The sequence below is a fragment of the Carcharodon carcharias genome, chromosome 16 (genome assembly GCF_017639515.1).
Source record: "Carcharodon carcharias isolate sCarCar2 chromosome 16, sCarCar2.pri, whole genome shotgun sequence".
NCBI classification, from domain to species: Eukaryota; Metazoa; Chordata; class Chondrichthyes; order Lamniformes; family Lamnidae; genus Carcharodon; species Carcharodon carcharias.
Genome location: NC_054482.1, coordinates 23,442,042 through 23,458,285, shown reverse-complemented (window position 1 = coordinate 23,458,285; position 16,244 = coordinate 23,442,042).

Sequence of the window (16,244 nt, the reverse complement as noted above, 5' to 3'; positions counted from 1 at the left end):
TATTTTAAAAATTTATTTCCATTCATTGTTTTATCCCCACCTTTTAGCCTATTTTGATCCTTGCTCCCATACCATTCCCTCCCCCCAGCACACCCCCACTAGGGCCATCTGTCACTTGCTCATCCTGCTTTCTACTCTTAATGTCACCATTAGCACCTCCTTTACCCAGTATCACCATCATCAACACCCCTTTGACCTTTTGTTTATGACATCTTTTGCAATCTCTCCTTTGCCTCCACCTATCACTGGCCTTCTATCCAGCTTCATCTGTTCCACCCCCTCCTGAGTACAGTATATATTTTGCCACATTTCTATTTCTCTTTAGTTCTGAAGAAGAGTCACATGCACTCAAAATGTTAACTCTGTCTTTCTCTACACAGATGCTGTCAGACCTGCTGAGTTTTTCCAGCAATTTTTGTTTTTGTTTCAGATTTCCAGCATCCGCAGTATTTTGCTTTTATATAATTGTTCTTCCCTCTTCAAACTTCCTTTTTGGCAGCTGCTTATGTTTTTTTTTTGGCCTGTAGGCTATGGTGAATATACGGTATTTGCAATAAAAGCAGAAAATGCTGGAAATACTCAGCAGCTCAGGCAGCATCAGTGGAGAAACAGAGTTACCGATTCAGGTCGATGACCTTTCATCAAGGTACTCAACCTGAAACAAAAACAGAATTACCTGGAAAAACTCAGCAGGTCTGGCAGCATCGGCGGAGAAGAAAAGAGTTGACGTTTCGAGTCCTCATGACCCTTCGACAGAACTTGCGTTCGAGTCCAAGAAAGAGTTGAAATATAAACTGGTTTAAGGTGTGTGTGTGGGGGGCGGAGAGATAGAGAGACAAAGAGGTGGAGGGGGGGGCGGGGGTGTGGTTGTAGGGACAAACAAGCAGTGATAGAAGCAGATCATCAAAAGATGTCAACAACAATAGTACAATAGAACACATAGGTGTTAAAATTAAAGTTGGTGATATTATCTAAACGAATGTGCTAATTAAGAATGGATGGTAGGGCCCTCAAGGTATAGCTCTAGTGGGGTTTTTTTTTATTTATATAATGGAAATAGGTGGGAAAAGGAAAATCTTTATAATTTATTGGAAAAAAAAGGGAAGGGGGAAACAGAAAGGGGGTGGGGATGGGGGAGGGAGCTTACGACCTAAAGTTGTTGAATTCAATATTCAGTCCGGAAGGCTGTAAAGTCCCTAGTCGGAAGATGAGGTGTTGTTCCTCCAGTTTCTCATCTTCCGACTAGGGACTTTACAGCCTTCCGGACTGAATATTGAATTCAACAACTTTAGGTCGTAAGCTCCCTCCCCCATCCCCACCCCCTTTCTGTTTCCCCCTTCCCTTTTTTTTCCAATAAATTATAAAGATTTTCCTTTTCCCACCTATTTCCATTATATAAATAAAAAAAAAACCCACTAGAGCTATACCTTGAGTGCCCTACCATCCATTCTTAATTAGCACATTCGTTTAGATAATATCACCAACTTTAATTTTAACACCTATGTGTTCTATTGTACTATTGTTGTTGACATCTTTTGATGATCTGCTTCTATCACTGCTTGTTTGTCCCTACAACCACACCCCCGCCCCCCCCTCCACCTCTTTGTCTCTCTATCTCTCCGCCCCCCACACACACACCTTAAACCAGTTTATATTTCAACTCTTTCTTGGACTCGAACGCAAGTTCTGTCGAAGGGTCATGAGGACTCGAAACGTCAACTCTTTTCTTCTCCGCCGATGCTGCCAGACCTGCTGAGTTTTTCCAGGTAATTCTGTTTTTGTTTTGGATTTCCAGCATCCGCAGTTTTTTTGTTTTTACTCAACCTGAAATGTTAACTTTGGGCAGAATTGTCCCCCCGTTGGGGGGGATGTTGATGGGCGGGCGTGTGCGGGTGCGCTTCTGATTGGCACCCCCGATTAGAGGTGCGGTGCCATTTTACATGGGGGGACCAATTAAGGCCCGCCCAGCGTAACATCCGCAGGGAAGTGCTATGCGGTCCCTATGTGGGCGGGGGGTGGGGGGTGGGGTGGTGCGGGAATCCCTAAAATCAAGAGTGCGCTCTTTTGCACATACGCACGAAAGAGTGCACTCATCTCCCTGAGGCTAAGTGCAGCCTCAGGGAGATCGCCTCTACTTTCGGTATTAAAAATAGAAAAACAAAAAAATTCCCTTACATGTCCCCTCATGTGACAATGTCACATGAGTTGGGACATTTTCATTATATTCAAAAAAAAATGTTTAAAAATGTTTAAAACCCTACATGAAACCTCATCCCGCCTGTGGACGAGGTTTCATGTTTTTTCCAGTTCCCACCAGGGCTCCTGGCCTGCCCACCAACCTTAAGGTCAGACGGGCAGGTCCACTAATTACTTTAATTGATCTTTCAATGGCCTCAATTGGCCATTGACAGGTCGGCGGGTGCGCAGCTGATTTTGCTACGCCCCCATCTTCCGGAAAATTTAAATGGGACGGGGTGACATCGGGAGTTCCGCCTGACGTCAATGCGCATCATTTTACGGGTCGGCAAGTGGGCCCTGCCAACTGAGAGGGAGGTTGGACCTCAGTTTAACGCCTCAATTGAAAGTTAGTACCTTCACGTACAAGATTCTGAGGGGCTTGGCAGGGTAGGTGTTGAGAAGACGTTTCTACTAGTTGGGGAATCTCGAACTAGGAGACATAGGGAAGAATTTTATTGCCCTGTTTCAGCAGGGACAGGGCCGTAAAATGCGGTGAGCCATTATAAATCCCATTGACAACAGCGGGAACGTAAAATCCAGCTGCCGTAAAATTCTGCCCATAGTTACGGAATAAAGGGACGCTCATTTAAAACTGAGATGCTAAGGAATTTCTTCTCTCAGAGGGTAGCAAGTGTCTGGAATTCTCTACCCTAGAGAATTGTGGCCGCTAGATCACTGAAAGTATTTAAAGAGGAGGTAAATAGATTTTTGAAATATGGGGGAGTTAAGAGCTATGGGGAGCTGGCACAAAAGGGGAGTTGAGTCCTGGGGCAGATCATCCATGATTTCATTGAATGGCCTACTCCTGCTCCTATTTCTTATGTTCAACAGTACAACACTCCTTGGTTGTGGCCAACTGAGGAGGGGTAGAATGGTTCCCCTCTTTTTCCACTCCTCATTTGACCACAACAGGCTTTTTAAAAGGACACGCTTGCCATTTCAGTAAGTGTTTAACTGTTTACGTGCTGTAGCTGTAAAAGACACACATTGAGGTATTCTTGCAAGTTTTTAAAGAAAAGAGAATAATGTTTAATCTACTTAACACCCGTTCTAAATAAAAATTATAAAAACGTTCTGACTCTCTCACACACATGGATTCAAGGGTTCACACATGCACACACAAGTAAGTTACAAAGTGGGAGTATAGGTTAAGTAGTTTAAAAGTCCAATAAAAGTCAGTGGCATATGGATCTTGTAGATTGATGACTTGGAAGGTTTTAGACTGGGCTCGATGGTCTTTTTGGATTCCGTGTCGAGACAATTTAAAGATGTTGACGGACGATTTATGTCTTTTCCTCTGGAGCCAGCAGCTGCTGGGCTGATTCTTAAAACACTGCCTGCAACGTGTGGATGGTCAAACAACAGGCATGGCTCGAGGTTGCAGGATGGATAGAGGGAGCGATAAAGGGAGTGTGCCCACTTGAGGTCCTTCTTCTTCCACGTCTCTTCTGTTCTGACCTGGAGAAAAGCAGTTTAAGACACAAAAGACAGTTAGTTGGCTTATCACAGGATTCCCCTCTCACCAACTGATCAGCTAATCAAACATAGGGTGGAAATTTCTCCCCGTTGGGAGGGGGTGGAGGGGGGGGTGGGGGGGGGGGGGGGTGGTGGGGGGGCAGGCGGGATCGGGTGCATGCCGCCATTTTACGTGGGCGGGCTAATTAAGAGCTATGCGCTCCTGGTGCGGGCGGAGGGGTATTCCCTTAGCCGGGGCCTGTGCTCTTTCGAACATGTGCATGAAAGGGCGCAGAAATCTCCCTGAGGTGCTTCCGTGCCTCAGGAAGATTGCTTTAACTTCTAAAATGTAATAAAGGTAAAAAAAAAATTTTTAAGGACATGTCTCCCCATGTGAAGCTGTCACATGAGCTGCGACATGTCCATAAATTTTTTCAAAAAAATTTATTTAATTAATAAACCATTCACGAAACCTCATCCCGCCCTTAAGGTTGGACGGGCAGCGTTCTTAACAGCTTTAACTACTTTCTTAATGGCCTTAATAGGCTTTTGACAGTTCGGCGGGCGTGCAGCCGATGCCTGCCAAACTGACAATCTAAATGATGCATTGTGACTGTCGGGATGCCCGCCCAATGTTACCGTGCATCCTTTTACACATTGGCGAGCCCCCCCCCCGCCCCCGCTCGCCGACAGGAAAATTCTTCCCATAGCCAAAGCAAGTTGCTTCTAGGTTCATGGTTCAGGCATGATTAGATTATGGCTGGAAGAGTTAGTTCCCATCTCTGCCATGGTTTATTGTTCAAAATGATCACGTCTAATGGCTTCTTCCACTATAGTTGAATGGGTGAGGAGATGGGCCATTAACATTTCTCTAAGGTGATTGTCTTTGATGGGTTCTTCGAGACAGCCTGCCTCCATCTTAATAGCTTCACAATTTGTAGGGTACGATTATGCAAATAATTAGCCATCATAAAAACTGCTGCTGAAGTCATTAAAAAAAAATGCTGCTGTTCAGTCTTTTTAAAACTCAACCAGCTTCAGCCCCAGTAAATAAAGTAATTTTCAATACTACACTGGAGTGTCAGCCTAGATTATGTGCTCAAGTCTCTGACATGGGACTTGAAACCACAGCCTGCTTAGAGGTAACAGCGTTATCACAGAGCCATGGCTGACACAATTGGCAATTTAATCATCAACTTAACAGGCAAGTGGTTATTTGAACCAATCACCCATTTCTAAGTCCAATTTTGGTGGTTTTAAAGTATTGATCCTATGGGACCATGCTTTCAGGTTTGACATTTGAAAAATGCAACGTTACTTATATAAATAACTTGCACTTCTGTGGAATCTTATCACATTCTCTGAACATGCCAGAACTTTTTTGAAGCAGGATTTTCTCCCATTCCAAGAGTCTGGAGGTGTAGGTGTTCATTCTGTCTTCTGACAGTGGACAGAGGGGAAGATGATAACTGGTGAAGTCCAGTTTACTTTGCTGTAAGCCCAGATGTTTGATATGGGTTATATTTACAGCATTGGTGAAGTAGAAGTGCAACATGACCACTCTCCTCAGTTAGGAACATAGCAGCCATTCAGTCTGTTGAGCCTGCTTCACCGCTCAATATGATCATGGCTGATCATCCACTTCAATGCTTTTTTCCCCACACTATCCCCATACCCCATTTATGTCATTGGTATTTAAAAATCTGACATACTCAATGACTGAGCTTCCACAGCCCTCTGGGATAGAGAATTCCAAAGACTCACAACCTGCTGCATAAAAAAATATTCCCCTCATCTTGGTCCTAAGTGGCTTCCCCCTTATTTTGAAATTGTGCCCCCTGGTTCTAGACTCCCCAAGCAGGGGAAACATCTTACCTGCATCTACCTTGTTTATCCCTTTGAATATTTTGTAGATTTCCATGAGATCACTTCTCATTCTTTGAAACTCTAGAGAATACTGGCCCAGTTTCCCAAATCTCTCTTCACAGGACAGTCCCACCAACCCGGGAACAAGTCTTGTGAACCTTTGTGGCACTCCCTCTATGGCAATAATATCCTTCTTAAGGTAAGGGGACCAAAACTGCACATAGTGCACCAGGTGCTGTCTAACCAAGGTTCTATATAAATGAAGCAAGACTTCGCTACTCCTCTTTGATGAAGTCTAACATACCATTAGCCTTCCTAATCGCTTGCTGCACCTGCATATTAGCTTTCAGTGACTTATTGACGAGGACACACCAGGTTCCTTTGCACATCCACACTTTCTGATCTCTCACTATTTAAGAAATACTCTGTACGTCTGTTCCTCCTACCAAAGTAGGTACCTCACATTTTTCCACATTATATTCCATCTGCCATGTTCTTGCCCACTCACTAAGTCTGTCCAAATCCTTTTGAAGTTGCTATGCATCTTCCTTACAACACACATTCCCACCTAGCTTTGTGTCTTCCCTGAACTTGGAAATATTACAGAGATAAAAACAAAAACAAAAACAAAAAACTGCGGATGCTGGAAATCCAAAACAAAAACAGTAATACCTGGAAAAACTCAGCAGGTCTGGCAGCATCGGCAGAGAAGAGCACAGTTGACATTTCGAGTCCTCATGACCCTTCAACAGAACTAAGTAAAAATAGGAGAGGGGTGAAATATAAGCTGGTTTAACGTTGGCGGGGATGGGGGTGGTGGGGTGGTGGTTGTAGGGACAAGCAAGCAGTGATAGGAGGAGATAACCAAAAGATGTCACAGACAAAAGAACAAAGAGGTGTTGAAGGTGGTGATATTGTCTAAAAGAATGTGCTAATTAAGAATGGATAGCAGGACAAATAAGGTACAGATAGCACTAGTGGGGGTGGGGTGAAATAAGACAAAAAGGGCATAAAAGGTATAGATTTAAAAATAATGGAATAGGTAGGAAAAGAAAAATCTATATAAATTATTGAAAAAACAAAAGGGAGGGGGAAGAAATGGAAAGGGGGTGGGGATGGAGGAGGGAGTTCAAGATCTAAAGTTGTTGAATTCAATATTCAGTCCAGAAGGCTGTAAAGTGCCTAGTCGGAAGATGAGGTGCTGTTCCTCCAGTTTGCATTGAGCTTCACCGGAACAATGCAGCAAGCCAAGGACATACATGTGGGCAAGAGAGCAGGGTGGAGTGTTAAAATGGCAAGCGACAGGGAGGTCTGGGTAATGCTTGCGGACAGACTGAAGGTGTTCTGCAAAGCATTCACCCAGCCTGCGTTTGGTCTCTCCAATGTAGAGGAAACAGCATTGGGAGCAACGAATGCAGTAGACTAAGTTGGGGGAAATGCAAGTGAAATGCTGCTTCACTTGAAAGGAGTGTTTGGGCCCTTGGATGATGAGGAGAGAGGAAGTGAAGGGGCAGGTGTTGCATATTTTGCGTTTGCATGGGGAGGTGCCGTAGGTGGGGGTTGAGGAGTAGGGGGTGATGGAGGAGTGGACCACGGTGTCATGGAGGGAACAATCCCTACGGAATGCTGCCAGGGGGGTGAAGGGAAGATGTGTTTGGTGGTGGCATCATGCTGGAGTTGGCAGAAATGGCGGAGGATGATCCTTTGAATGCAGAGGCTGGTGGGGTGATAAGTGAGGACATGGGGACCCTATCATGTTTCTGGGAGGGAGGAGAAGGCGTGAGGGCGGATGCACGGGAGATGGTCCGGACACGGTTGAGGGCCCTGTCAACCACTGTGGGTGGAAAACCTCGGTTAAGGAAGAAGGAAGACATGTCAGAGGAACTGTTTTTGAAAGTGGCATCATCAGAACAGAGGTTACGGAGGCGAAGGAACTGAGAGAATGGGATGGAGTCCTTACAGGAAGCGGGGTGTGAGGAGCTGTAGTCGAGGTAGCTATGGGAGTCGGTAGGCTTGTAATGGATATTGGTGGACAGTCTATCACCAGAAATTGAGACAGAGAGGTCAAGGAAGGGAAGGGAAGTGTCAGAGTTGGACCATGTGAAAATGATGGAGGGGTGGAGATTGGAAGCAAAATTAATACGTTTTTCCAGGTCCCGACAAGAGCATGAAGCAGCACCAAAATAATCATTGATGTACTGGAGAAAGAGTTGTGGGAGGGGGCTGGAGTAGGACTGGAACAAGGAATGTTCCACATACCCCATAAAGAGACAGGTATAGCTTGGGACCCATGCGGGTACCCATAGCCACACCTTTTATTTGGAGGAAGTGAGAGGAGTTAAAGAAGAAATTGTTCAGTGTGAGAACAAGTTCAGCCAGATGGAGGAGAGTAGTGGTGGATGGGGATTGTTCGGGCCTCTGTTCGAGGAAGAAGCTGAGAGCCCTCAGACCATCCTGGTGGGGGATGGAGGTGTCAAGGGATTGGACGTCCATGGTGAAGAGTAGGCAGTTGGGGCCAGGGAACTGGAAATTGTTGATGTGACGTAAGGTGTCAATCTCCACCCCTCCATCATTTTCACATGGTCCATCTCTGACACTTCCCTTCCCTTCCTTGACCTCTCTGTCTCAATTTCTGGTGATAGACTGCCCACCAATATCCATTACAAGCCTACCGACTCCCAGAGCTACCTTGACTACAGCTCCTCACACCTCGCTTCCTGTAAGGACTCCATCCCATTCTCTCAGTTCCTTTGCCTCCGTCGCATCTGTTCTGATGATGCTACCTTCAAAAGCAGTTCCTCTGACGTGTCCTCCTTCTTCCTTAACCGAATTTTTCCACCCACGGTAGTTGACAGGCCCCTCAACCGTGTCCGGCCCATCTCCCGTGCATCCGCCCTCATGCCTTCTCCTCCCTCCCAGAAACATGAAAGGGTCCCCCTTGTCCTCACTTATCACCCCACCAGTCTCCGCATTCAAAGGATCATCCTCCGCCATTTCCGCCAACTCCAGCATGATGCCAACACCAAACACATCTTCCCTTCACCCCCCCGGCAGCATTCCATTGGGATCGTTCCCTCCGTGACACCATGGTCCACTCCTCCATCACCCCCTACTCCTCAACCCCTACCTACAGCACCTACCCATGCAAACGCAAAATATGCAACACCTGCCCCTTCACTTCCTCTCTCCTCACCGTCCAAGGGCCCAAACACTCCTTTCAAGTGAAGCAGCATTTCACTTGCATTTCCCCAACTTAGTCTACTGCATTCGTTGCTCCCAATGCTGTTTCCTCTACATTGGAGAGACCAAACGCAGACTGGGTGAATGCTTTGCAGAACACCTTCAGTCTGTCTGCAAGCATTTCCCAGACCTCCCTGTCGCTTGCCATTTTAACACTCCACTCTGCTCTCTTGCCCACATGTCTGTCCTTGGCTTGCTGCATTGTTCCGGTGAAGCTCAATGCAAACTGGAGGAACAGCACCTCATCTTCCGACTAGGCACTTTACAGCCTTCTGGACTGAATATTGAATTCAACAACTTTAGATCTTGAACTCCCTCCTCCATCCCCACCCCATTTCCATTTCTTCCCCCTCCCTTTTGTTTTTTCCAATAATTTATATAGATTTTTCTTTTCCCACCTATTTCCATTATTTTTAAATCTATACCTTTTATGCCCTTTTAGTCTTATTTCACCCCACTCCCACTAGAGCTATCTGTACCTTATTTGTCCTGCTATCCATTCTTAATTAGCACATTCTTTTAGATAATATCATCACCTTCAACACCTCTTTGTTCTTTTGTCTGTGACATCTTTTGGTTATCTCCTCCTATCACTGCTTGCTTGTCCCTACAATCAGCACCCACCCCCCCCGACCTTAAACCAACTTATATTTCACCCCTCTCCTATTTTTACTTAGTTCTGTTGAAGGGTCATGAGGACTCAAAACATCAACTGTACTCTTCTCTGCCGATGCTGCCAGACCTGCTGAATTTTTCCAGGTATTTCTGTTTTTGTTTTGGAAATATTACATTTGGTCCCCACATCCAAATCATTGATATATATTGTGAACAGCTGGGGCACAAGTACTAATCCTTGCAGTAACCCATTAGTCACAGCCTACCAATGCGACAATGGCCCATTTATTCCTATTCTCTGTTTTCTGCCTGTTAATCGATCCTTCATCCATGCCAGTATATTACCTCCTATCCCATATGCTTTAATTTTGCTAACCAACCTCCTGTGGGGGGACTTTAGCAAACACCTTCTGAAAATCCAAGTATACCACATCCACCGACTCCCCTCTATCAATTCTGTTAGTAACATCCTCAAAAATACTCCAACAGGTTTGTCAAACGTGATTTCCCATTAATAAATCCATGTTGATTCTGCACAATCAGATCATTATTATCCAAGAGTCCATATATCACACCCTTTATAATAGATTCTTGCATGTTCCCTACCACTGATGTAAGGTGTCATGAAAAGCATTACTTATGGGCATATTGAACTTTTAAAGGAAGATATGTGTGTTTTTAAAGAAATACAAGCAAGGACACAGAGCAAAAGATAGATGGTTATCTAAAGTGACCCCTTTCTGGAAAATCCTTAGGTGGATTATACTGACAGTCCTGTCCTGAGAGAACATGGAATGTTCTTCTGAAAAGGCATCATGGCCTTCTTCAAGCAGGGACACTTGAAAGGGAGATAGGAAAGATGCAAAAGACTGAACTTTAATCTCCTGTGGCTATGGAGACAAAGATTGATTACCATATCTCAGGAGACATCTAAAATCAATTTCCTGTTGATTTATACCTCATAATGTGTAAAATGGTTGGAAGTGAAAGAAAACAGACTTTGGGTATAACACATAGTCTTTTTCCCCTTACAGGAATACACAGGGGAAAATGGGTTAAAACACTAGCTGCAGAGCAGTGCAGCGTGTGCTAGTGTGCTGTGAGAGTGCCAGCACAAGAAGAACAACTAGTCACCCCTGCAGTTGCAGGCAAAGTCTCTCTCTCTCTCTCTCTTTTGCTGGAGACAAGGCTCAGCAGAAGCCACAATTTCGCCTGAAAGCCAGAAAATCCAAAATTTTAAAAGAGGTAGCCAACCATCTACAGGTGGAAATCGAGGACAATTAAACAGATAGAACAGTGGTAGAGAGATTAAAATTGGAGCAGTGGAAATTAGAGTTTCAGGAAAGAGAAAAGGAAAAGGAAAGAGAGAGAAGGGAAGAGGAAACTTTCCAAAGAGAATGGAAAGAGAGACAGGAAAGAGAAAGGGAAAGGGAGGAAGCTTTCCAAAGAAGACTGCATGAAGTGGAAAGGAAGATAAAGGCAACTGAGGCAGGCAAAAGGATAGCACTCTTGAAAAGTCAAGAAAAATCGCAAGTCAAAAGAAGCTGAAAGGGCTGGAGGAAACCAGCCGGGATCCATAGGAATACGGGGAACCCAGAATCCCAGAATGGTTCAGAGGCCTTAAAAGGGGAAATAGAGCCTGTAAGGGTTGGAGTAGCTAGGCAAGGGCTACTTGCAGTTAAAGAGGCAGGGACTACACAGCCAAAGCTTGCAGAAAGGCAGAGAGCTGGAGAGTGTTCACCGGCCCAAAAGGAGGCGATAGAACCAGTGAGGGTTGGAGTAGGGTTGGAGTAGTTAAGAAACAGTTTCTTGAATTTAAAAGGGCAAAGTCAGATCTGTGGGGTTAACAAGGGTCCAGGAAAGACCAGTGGAATGTAAAACAGGCAGAAAGGATGACCTGGAAATGCAGTTAGTCAGTACATTTTTTTGCAGAATTAAACAGGGACCAGGGGAGTTCCAAGGCAAGTAAGGAGACAGTGAGAGAGCTGCCACACCCGACTGCAGAGCTACTGGAAGTTAAAAGGGCCAAAGACAGCCTGCAGAAGAACAAAGAAACAAGGTAGAACCTAAGCACATTAAAAGGATCAAAGATAGACCAGTAGTAATAAAAGAGATCCATGCGGCACCGGTAAAGGTTAAAAAGGAGGATAGGAAGAGGCCAATGATCTGTTTGGCAAACAGCTTCATGGCAGACTTAAATGGGGACGAGAGGTGTTCCCATTCAGAAAGGCAGATAGTGAGGGGGATGCCTCACTTGGTTGAAAAGGCACAAGGGAGTATGGTGGGGGCCGAATGTCTACTTGGAAGCGGTAATGTTCGAGGAGATGTGGAATAGGTTGGGAAAACGCAAATTCCCGAGACAACGGAGAGTGCTATTGAACCAAGATTCTGCTTGATTGATAGCTTTGTGGCAAATTTAAATAGGGAACTATAACCATACTGGCATTGGAGGCAGTCCTGAGAAGATTCACTAGATTGATTCCGGGTATGAGGGATTTTCATATGAGGAGAGGTTGAGTAGGTTAGGCCTGTACTCATTGGAGTTTAGAAGAATGGGAGGCGACCTTATTGAAACATATAAGATTCTTAGGGGGCTTGACAGGGTAGATGCTGAGAGAAAAACAGAATTACCTGGAAAAACTCAGCAGGTCTGGCAGCATCGGCGGAGAAGAAAAGAGTTGACGTTTCGAGTCCTCAGAGTTCTGTTGAAGGGTCATGAGGACTCGAAACGTCAACTCTTTTCTTCTCCGCCGATGCTGCCAGACCTGCTGAGTTTTTCCAGGTAATTCTGTTTTTGTTTTGGATTTCCAGCATCCGCAGTTTTTTTGTTTTTATCTAGATGCTGAGAGGTTATTTCCCCTTGTGAGAGAGTCTAGGACCAGAGGGCATAATCTCAGAGTAAGGGAGTGCCCATTTAAAACAGAGATAAGGAGGGATTTCTTCTCTCAGAGGGTAGTTAATCTGTGGAATTCTTTATTGCAGAGAGCTGTAGAGGCTGGGCCGTTAAGTATATTCAAGGCAGAGTTAGACAGATTTTTAATCAGTAAGGGAATCAAGGGTTATGGGGAAAAGGCAGGAAAATGGAGTTGAGGATTATCAGATCAACCATGATCTCATTGAATGGTGGAGCAGACTCGATGGGCCGAATGGCCTACTTCTGCTCTTACGTCTTATGATGATATGATCTAACAGCGAAATTCCCAAATAGGCCAGGGAAGAGTGAGGGTGATGCCCCACTTAGCTGAGGAGCCCCAGGGCATAGTAGCCGAAGCAGGCCAACCCTGTGAACGAAAGTATCCCCAAAGATACGGGAAAGAACAGGGATGCAAAAGGGTCCCAAACCAGGCAGAATGTTTTAAAAGAAACCTGCACCTCTGCAGAATGAGCTGGGGATCTGGCTAGCCCACACTTTTTTTCAACTTTAGAGGGAGAAGAGTGAGGATCCCAAATAGACATGCAGATGGTGAGGGGGATGCCTCACCTAGTTGATGAGCTTCAGGGCAGTGCAGCAGGAGCTGAACAGTCACCTGAGGGCAGTAGTGTCCCAAAAAAAATGGAACAGGTTGGGAACTAACCCCTCCTCAGGTAACAGGTCAGGGAAAGACAGTGACCCTGAAACTCCACCGCCCTTGGGACTAATTTAGAGCACAGTCCACCAGAGTGTCTACCAGAGGGGGGACACCTCAGTGGGTAGCCAGGAGGGACAAGAGGCTTCCCCAGTTGAATCCCCACTGTCAGGTTGGCAGAGCCTGTGATCTCAAATGTTCAATCAATAACCCTGACCCTAGAGCAGTTGGAAAATGTGGCCATCCTGCTCGGGAAATTTAGAGAAATTCACAGCGATGCACTGAAGGGTACCCCACTAGCTGCCCATGAGGTGGATGTGGGAATCAATAGCCCTACGAGCCGGCCCAGGTCAGGCAGGAAACCCAGCACAAACTGAACCCTGATATAGCTGAGCCCCAGAGCGGCTGGAGCTCACCTTCTCCAATACTCTGGAGTTGGATCTTGCAGCCTTTTAAATGACAAAAGAAATGAATCACATTGGCTGCCACAGGATTACTGACCAGAGATGACTGACTATAAGATAAAGCAAAACAAAAACAGAATTACCTGGAAAAACTCAGCAGGTCTGGCAGCATCGGCGGAGAAGAAAAGAGTTGACGTTTCGAGTCCTTATGACCCTTCGACAGAACTTGAGTTCGAGTCTAAGACTTGGACTCGAACTCAAGTTCTGTCGAAGGGTCATGAGGACTCGAAACGTCAACTCTTTTCTTCTCCGCCGATGCTGCCAGACCTGCTGAGTTTTTCCAGGTAATTCTGTTTTTGTTTTGGATTTCCAGCATCCGCAGTTTTTTTGTTTTTATAAGATAAAGCAACTTTGAAACCTTGGTACCAAGCTAATCTGTAAATAAATGTAACCTTTGTGGAAGAACTTGCAACATAGAATGCCAGGTTATCCCATCGGAGTTTGTTTCTCCAACCGTGCTACCTAAAAATCACCTACATTGCCATGAAATCAAATGTGATTGCAGACGTCCTGTGAAGATACCCGGCTAGATAATACTGACCAAGGCTAAGAGGGAGTGAGAGAGAGAGTGTGTGTGTGTATATGTGTGTGTGTGTGTGTGTGTGTGTGTTTGTGTTGAGAATGATTCTCACTCATTTGTGGTGTGGGGGAAGTGTCGTGAAAAGCTGATTACTGCAACAATTTACTAATGGGCATATTGAACTTTTTAAGGGAGAGGTTTGTTTTTAAAGAAGTACAAGCAAGGACACTGAGCAAAAGATGGCTGATAATGTAAAGTGACTGCCTCCTGAAAAATTCCTGCAGGGATTATATCGACAGACCTATCCTGAGAGAACATGGAATGTCGCACCTTCTTTAAGCAGAAACACTTGAAAGGGAGATAGGAAAGATGCAAAAGACTGAACTTTAATCTCCTGTGGTTGTGGAGACAAGGGCTGGGATTTTCAGTGCCCGCTGGGGTCAGGCGTGTTCGGTGGCGTGAACAGACAATATGGCATGATCAGTTTCACGTTGGCATGAAACCAGTTTGCGATCGTCCGCTCAGCCTGCTGATGGTGGGCCACGTTCTCTGCCACTGGAACCTCATTGTAATACATCAGCATATCATTATTAGGCCTGCCCACCAGAATTGTCCCCTCCCCACTGGATCGATCGCCCACGTCAGCAGGAAAACACGCCGATGTAGAACATGTCTTGACAATTGTGATGTGCAGAAGTCGGGACTTACCCGCCAGGCTTTGCTCACATCGTGGACCTCTGAGGAGAAGAAGGTGTTGGAGCCCGACACCAACGGCACTCTGGAGAAACGTCCATGGCATCCTGGGTGGATTCTGATGGACATGGCTCTGCTGTGAAGCAGCTCATGGATTTCCCGGAATCATCGAACTTAACGTCTGCAATGTTTCACTATGCCTCACAGACCAGCCAAAGACTGATTTGTATATCTTTTTAAACTTTTATTTGGACTGTTCACTTCTCATTTCTGATCCGTCTGTATATGTGTTGCGTTTTTATTATTTTTCTCAGGTTTTAGTAACTAATAAACTTTCTCTTTCTTTGATTCAAGAAAGCCTGGTTAATTTGCTGCCTCCTAAAAAATACATTTGGACTGGGAAAAGGTATCCCTGGGGGAAGGGACCCCTTTTAAATTAACCTTGTTGTGACTGACCAAGCAGTTGAATAGAGATGGGGAGCCAGCTGATTCCTCCTCACCCGGGAGCATAACAAAATTGGGGTCTTGTTTGGGAAGTTAAAAAATTGGGGGATCTCGCCCGGGGACCAGTCATAACAAAGGCTAACAGGTCTGTAGTTGCCCATTTTCCCTCCCCCTCCCTTCTTAAATAGTGTGGTGACATTTGCCACCTTCCAATCTGCAGGAATCGTTCCAGAATCTATAGAAGTTTTGAAGATAATCACCAATGCATCCACTATCTCCATAGCTACCTCTGGGATGTAGAATATCAGGTCCTGGGGTCTTTCAGTCCCATTAAGTTCTCCAATACGACCTTCTTACTAATACTAATTTTCTTCAATTCCTCATTCTTCCGAGCCACTTGGATCTCTAATTATCGAAGATTTCTTGTATCTTCCTCAGTGAAGACAGACAAAAAGTAATCATTTAGCTTCTCTGTGTTTTCTCTATTCCCCATTATAAATTCTCCTTACTCTGCCTGTAATGGACTCACGTTTGTTTTAGCTAAACATTTCCTTTTTACATACCTATAGAAGCTTTTACTATTTTTATGTTTTTTGCTAGTTTACATTCATATTCTAATCTCCCTTTCTTTATCGGTTTCTTGGTCCTCCTTTGTTGTATTCTAAAATGCTCCTAATCCTCAGGTTTACTACTATTTCTGGCCACTTTATAGGCCTTTCTTTAACCTTATTATCATGTGGTCGTAAAATAATGTAAAGTGAGAGGAAAGGGAGACCCCAAGACATGGTATATATCAACATGTAAAATTAACCTTGCGCTCGAGGTGCCAGCTACGGCTCAATGGTTGCACTCTTGATTCTACTCAGACAATCGAGAATTCGAGCTCCACTCCCTGCACTTGAACGAGTGTTATATTGTCCACAAACCTTCAGTCCCTCCACCATTGATGAACAATGGCAGCAGTATATATCATCTACAAGATGCCCTGCAGAAACTCACCAAGGCTCCTTAGGCAGCACCTTCCAAACCCACAGCTGCTATCACCTAGAAGGACAAGGGCAGCAGTTTCATGGGAACATCGCTACCTGGAAGTTCCCCTGCAAGCCACTCAGCATCCCGATTGGAAATATATCACCGTTCCTT